This window comes from Oncorhynchus masou, chromosome 27 (genome assembly GCF_036934945.1).
Source record: "Oncorhynchus masou masou isolate Uvic2021 chromosome 27, UVic_Omas_1.1, whole genome shotgun sequence".
Classification (NCBI taxonomy): Eukaryota; Metazoa; Chordata; class Actinopteri; order Salmoniformes; family Salmonidae; genus Oncorhynchus; species Oncorhynchus masou.
The window spans coordinates 53,980,118-53,987,058 of NC_088238.1; positions in this window are offsets into that span (position 1 = coordinate 53,980,118).

Below are 6,941 nucleotides of genomic sequence, written 5' to 3' on the forward strand. Positions count from 1 at the left end.
CTATGAACTGCAAGGAAGGCATTTCTGCATTGCTTGCTGTTAGGGGTTTTAGGCTGGGTTTCTGTACAGCACTTTGTGACATCAGCTGATGTAAGAAGGGGCTTTATCAATCCATTTGATCGATAGACATGTTCTCAGTACACACATGGTGGAGTTGTGTAACTGGAATCCATGCCTATTTATTCCTGGTACACACATATTACCACATTATACTCCAGAATAATCATCCTTGCCATTGTCGACACAAGAAAAGCCCAGCAAATGATTTATCATTAGTTAAAGGCCAGGCTCCATTCAGTGGTGCTGCAGACACTTTTTTTTTTACACAATGGAAAGTTGTCTCTTTGTGCTGGGTCTCCTGTGGTGCATCGTATTTGAACAGATGAGTAGACGCACAGAGATTGGTTGATGTTCTCTGCATGGAGATGAACCATGGCAGAAAGGCGATGTGGGTACACTGTTGGCCAAAACCTTGTGGGTGACACACTGATTCATCAGTGGCACAGTTGCACTAGTATGAATTGTGTGTGTGTGTGTGTGTGTGGGGGGGGGGGGGGGTCCAGATCTGTCAATTACTGACTCTCCATTCCTATTATATTTTCTGATAGTTTTCTACTTCCTCTCCCTACATCGTCCCCTTTCACATATTACCCCACCCACCCTTTGTCTCTGTGTTTTCATACACTTTGTAGAACTCTGTCTTTTTCTAAAGCTGCCCTTGTTCAAGGGCTGTGAATCAGGCTTCGTGAAAACATCTCAAAGGAGAACGAGAACGTTACTCACTCCGTAACACAAATTATTTTTTAATCTGAATGGTCGGCGTGGGCGCAAGCAAACAGCTTCTCTAATTCGATCATCAGTGAATCTTCCAACCTTGATGTGTATGTTCATATATAACTGAACTGGTGCTAGCCGGGAAACTAGCTTGCGATAGTGTGTTAATGTGTGTCATACGCGTGGATGTAGCTCTACATAAGACTCCCATCATGGATTTTTATGTCTGCGTCACATTCTATTCCACTTAGGCTGCTTTTAGACAGGCAGCCCAATTTCTGTTTTCAGATCAGCTATTAAGATCAGCTCTAAGAAAAAGAGTAGATTTGATTGGTTATAAGAACAATTCATGTAAAACTGGGCTGCCTGTGTAAAACGCAGCCTTACTGTCTCTTATTGCAGCAGCATGAAAGGAGCTGATTATGGAGTCTCTAGTATTGCTTCATTTAGATTCCTCCTCACCAGGATCTCGATAAGACTACGAAGCAACTCAAGTTACGAGCTTGTATCAACATTGAATAAAGGTTTATACACCAGTGATTTGAGTGATGGCAGCTGGCGAAATGTCGTCTGTAGGTTATCATTCATACTTGTTCCTGACGTATGGGTCTGGATTGATATTTCTTTACTGGCCTGTCCTCACAGCTTCCAGATGTAATGTTTCTCTGTCTTGGTCTTTCAATCCAGACCCAGTCCCTCTTAACTCTCAGGTTATTGCAGTTAAACAGAGGGTGAAGGCTTCTTAACAACGTCTACCCCCCCCCCCCCCCCCAAGCCATAAGACTCCTGAACAGCTAATCAAATGGCTACCAAGACTATTTGCATTGTCCCCTCCCCCCTCTTTTACGCTGCTGCTACTCTCTTGTTATTATCTATGCATAGTCACATAGTAACTCTACCTTACACTACCGGTCAAAAGTTTGGGGTCACTTAGAAATGTCCTTGTTTTTGAAAGAAAAGCTAACTTTCTTTGACCATTAAAATAACATCAAATTGATCAGAAATACAGTGTATACATTGTTAATGTTGTAAATGACGATTGTAGCTGGATAGATTAGAAGTGGCCTCTCAATCTCCTACTCCTTCGCAATCTGACGCTCTATCTCCATACTTTAGAAGGCCTGGGCAATCGAACAGCGAGGAGAGAGAGAGAGGGAGGGAGAGGGAGAGAGAAGGAGGGAGAGATTAAAAGACCCAGGAAATAGTGACGATGAGTAAGCTCTTCATCATACACCACTGGAAGGAAAGTTCATCACAGAATATTAAACTCTTTTCTGCCATCAGTTTGATATTGAGAGTAAACTGCATTACATAGCGCTGTGTGTGTGAGAGAGAGAGGGAGAAAAAGTGTGTGTGATTGTGTGCGTGTGTTCTGTGCCACCAACATCTGTGTGTGAATAGAATTTTAAACATGGTATTATTACTTATTCTTCCCTTCTCAAGGGCAACTGGAGCTGTTATGCATCATGAGGACCTGGGAGGAGGATGTTCTCTTCCAGTGGAACATTTCAGCCCCCTGTTAGAAGAGAATATACACAGGTAGTTACTATGCAAGGCTAGAAGACAGACTTGAGAGAGGCTTTCCACTCCCTATCAAATGATCAATAGCCTAATTGGTATTTATTTAGTATTTATTAGGATTCCTAATTAGCTGCTGTTGAGCAACGGCTACTCTTCCTGGCGGTCCAAACAGGAAACAACACAACAAATACAATACATAAATATACATATCACAACATTTACATTACAATTTAGCCATCCAGAGCGACCCACAGCTAGTGCATCCCCTTTCATGTGAAGACACACATACATGCCCAAACGTATGTGGACACCTGCTCATCGAACATCTCATTCCAAAATCATGGGTATTAATATGGAATTGATACCCCCCCCTTTGCTGCCATAACAGCCTCCACTCTTCTGGGAAGACTTTCCACTAGATGTTGGAACATTGCTGTAGGGACTTGTCAGGGCTCTGTGCAGGCCAGTCAAGTTTTTCCACTTTGATCTCGACAAACCATTTCTGTATGGACCTTGCTTTGTGCACAGGGGCATTGTCATACTGAAACAGGAAAGGCCTTCCCCAAACTGTTGCCATAAAGATGGAAGCAAATAATTGTCTAGAATGTAGCGTTAAGATTTCCCTTCACTGGAGCTAAGGGACCAAGCCCGAACCACGAAAAACAGCCCCAGACCATTATTCCTCCTCCACCAAACTTTACAGTGGGCACTATGCATTTAGGCAGGTAGGGTTATTCTGGCATCCGCAAAAACCAGATTAGTCCAGAGAAGGCGTTTCCACTGCTCCAGAGTCCAACGGCGGTGAGTTTTACACCCCTCCAGCCGACGCTTTGTGCATGGTGGTCTTAGGCTTGTTTCCGGCTGCTCCAGAGTCCAACGGCGGTGAGTTTTACACCCCTCCAGCCGACGCTTTGTGCATGGTGGTCTTAGGCTTGTTTCCGGCTGCTCCAGAGTCCAACGGCGGTGAGTTTTACACCCCTCCAGCCGACGCTTTGTGCATGGTGGTCTTAGGCTTGTTTCCGGCTGCTCCAGAGTCCAACGGCGGTGAGTTTTACACCCCTCCAGCCGACGCTTTGTGCATGGTGGTCTTAGGCTTGTTTCCGGCTGCTCCAGAGTCCAACGGCGGTGAGTTTTACACCCCTCCAGCCGACGCTTTGTGCATGGTGGTCTTAGGCTTGTTTCCGGCTGCTCAGCCATGGAAACCAATTTCATGAAGCTCCCAACGAACAGTTATTGTGATGACGTTGCTTCCAGAGGCAGTTTGAACTTGGTAGTGAGTGTTGCAACCATGGACAGACCATTTTTACGCACCAAGCTTGTGTGGCCTACCACTTTGTGGCAGAGCCATTGTTGTTCCTTGGCGTTTCCACTACACAATAACAGCACTTACAAGTGGCAGCTCTAGCAGGGCAGAATTATTGCATTTTTTTTTTTTTACTTTATTTATAGGTTTTCAGTTATAACAAGTCCAGTACAAACCCATCCTCCCTCCCTCCCATCCTCCCTCCCTCCAAACCACCAAGGCATCCATAAGAGTAAGTTTATTAGGAAAGAAAAACAGAAACAAACAGTAATATAAATGAAAACAATGGAGAAAGAAAAGTTCAATAAAAATTCTTAACAGCACAAATGGCCACTAGAACAGACATGACTGCTTACCAAACGATGTAAGTTACCCTAAGTAAAAGACAGGCTCTCCAGGTATTGCATTAATGGAGACCAGGTTAAGTCTAACTTCTGTCGGGACCCAAGCACAGTGTACCTAACCTTCTCCAGAGGCAGAGATCACATCACCTCCTTAACCCACTGCATAAAAGAGGAAGGCTTTGCAGACTTCCAGTGAAAGATGACAGGGCGGCGAGCTGGCAGCTGTGGCATTTGCCTAATGCGTGGTAGCATTCTGGTTTAGGGGATGTACCCCAAAAATGGCAGTGACCGGGTTGTGGCTAACAGTTGTATTACACCTATGTGAGAATGCCTCAAAAATGGGGTCCCAGAGGCCACTCAAAGATTGGCATGACCAAAACATGTGTCCCAAAGTCGCTGGACTCTGGTGGCATCTCAAACACTTGGGGTCAACATTTGGGTATATTTTTGCCAATCTGTCATTTTGAGAAATGGAGACGGTGTGAAACCTTAAATTGAATAAACCCATGCCTTATGCAGAATGGTGGTGTGTGGATACAACAATATTTAAACTGAATAAACCCATGCATTATGCAGAATGGTGATGTGTGGATACAACAATACTTAAACTGAATAAACCCATGCATTATGCAGAATGGTGATGTGTGGATACAACAATACTTAAACTGAATAAACCCATGCATTATGCAGAATGGTGATGTGTGGATACAACAATACTTAAACTGAATAAACCCATGCCTTATGCAGAATGGTGATGTGTGGATACAACAATACTTAAACTGAATAAACCCATGCCTTATGCAGAATGGTGATGTGTGGATACAACAATACTTAAACTGAATAAACCCATGCCTTATGCAGAATGGTGATGTGTGGATACAACAATACTTAAACTGAATAAACCCATGCATTATGCAGAATGGTGATGTGTGGATACAACAATACTTAAACTGAATAAACCCATGCCTTATGCAGAATGGTGATGTGTGGATACAACAATACTTAAACTGAATAAACCCATGCCTTATGCAGAATGGTGATGTGTGGATACAACAATATTTAAACTGAATAAACCCATGCCTTATGCAGAATGGTGATGTGTGGATACAACAATACTTAAACTGAATAAACCCATGCATTATGCAGAATGGTGATGTGTGGATACAACAATATTTAAACTGAATAAACCCATGCCTTATGCAGAATGGTGATGTGTGGATACAACAATACTTAAACTGAATAAACCCATGCATTATGCAGAATGGTGATGTGTGGATACACAATACTTAAACTGAATAAACCCATGCCTTATGCAGAATGGTGATGTGTGGATACAACAATACTTAAACTGAATAAACCCATGCCTTATGCAGAATGTTGATGTGTGGATACACAATACTTATATTGAATAAACCCATGCCTTATGCAGAATGGTGATGTGTGGATACAACAATACTTAAACTGAATAAACCCATGCCTTATGCAGAATGGTGATGTGTGGATACAACAATACTTAAACTGAATAAACCCATGCCTTATGCAGAATGGTGATGTGTGGATACAACAATACTTAAACTGAATAAACCCATGCCTTATGCAGAATGGTGATGTGTGGATACAACAATACTTAAACTGAATAAACCCATGCCTTATGCAGAATGGTGATGTGTGGATACAACAATACTTTGTTGCCATATATCATTGGGTAGTTCGCCACCTATGTCTTGCTCCCATGCAGATTTTGTATTTGCAAAGGAAGGAGGACCACCAGACCTGGAATGCATTGTGTCAATCTGTGATGCTGGGAAGAGATGATTAGATGTTAATGGCCTCGTGCTTGTTTAAGGATAAAGTGACTTCAGAATTGGGACCAGATTTAAGAACAAATTCTTATTTTCAATGACAGCCTGTGAACAGCGGGTTAACTGCTTGTTCAAGGGCAGAACGACAGATTTGTACCTTGTCAGCTCGGGGATTTGAACTTGCAACCTTCCGGTTACTAGTCCAACACTCTAACCGCTAGGCTACCCTGCCGCCCAGAATGATTTATATCAGCTTTTATTTATTTCGTCACATTACCAGTGGGTCAGAAGTTAACATACACTCAATTAGTATTTGGTAGCATTGCCTTTAAATTGTTTAACTTGGGTCAAATGTTTCGGGTAGCCTCCCGCAAGCTTCCCACAATAAGTTGGGTGAATTTTGGCCCATTCCTCCCGACAGAGCTGGTGTAACTGAATCAGGTTTGTAGGCCTTCTTGCTCGCACACGCTTTTTCAGTTCTGCCAACAAATTTTCTATAGGCTGGAGGTCAGGGCTTTGTGATGGCCACTCCAATATCTTGACTTTGCTGTCCTTAAGCCATTTTGCCACAACTTTGGAAGTATGCTTGGGGTCATTGTCCATTTGGAAGACCCATTTCCGACCAAGCGTTAACATCCTGGCTGATGTCTTGATGTTGCTTCAATATATCCACATAATTTTCCTCCTTCATGATGCCATCTATTTTGTGAAGTGCACCAGTCCCTCCTGCAGCAAAGCACGCCCACAACATGATGCTGCCACCCCCGTCCTTCTTGGTTGTGATGGTGTTCGTCGGCTTGCAAGCCTCCCCTTTTTCCTCCAAACATAATGATGGTCATTATGGCCAAATAGTTATATTTTTGTTTCATCAGACCAGAGGACATTTTTCCAAAAAGTACGATCTTTGTCCCCATGTGCAGTTGCAAACTGTAGTCTGACTTTTTTTGGGCGGTTTTGGAGCAGTGGCTTCTTCCTTGCTGAGCGGACTTTCAGGTTATGTTGATATAGGACTCATTTTACTGTGGATATAGATACTTTTGTACCTGTTTCCTCCAGCATCTTCACAGGGTCCTTTGCTGTTGTTCTGGGATTGATTTGCTCTTTTTGCACCAACATACGTTTGTCTCTAGGAGACAGAATGCATCTCCTTCCTGAGCAGTATGACGGCTGCGTGGTCCCATGTTGTTTATACTTGTG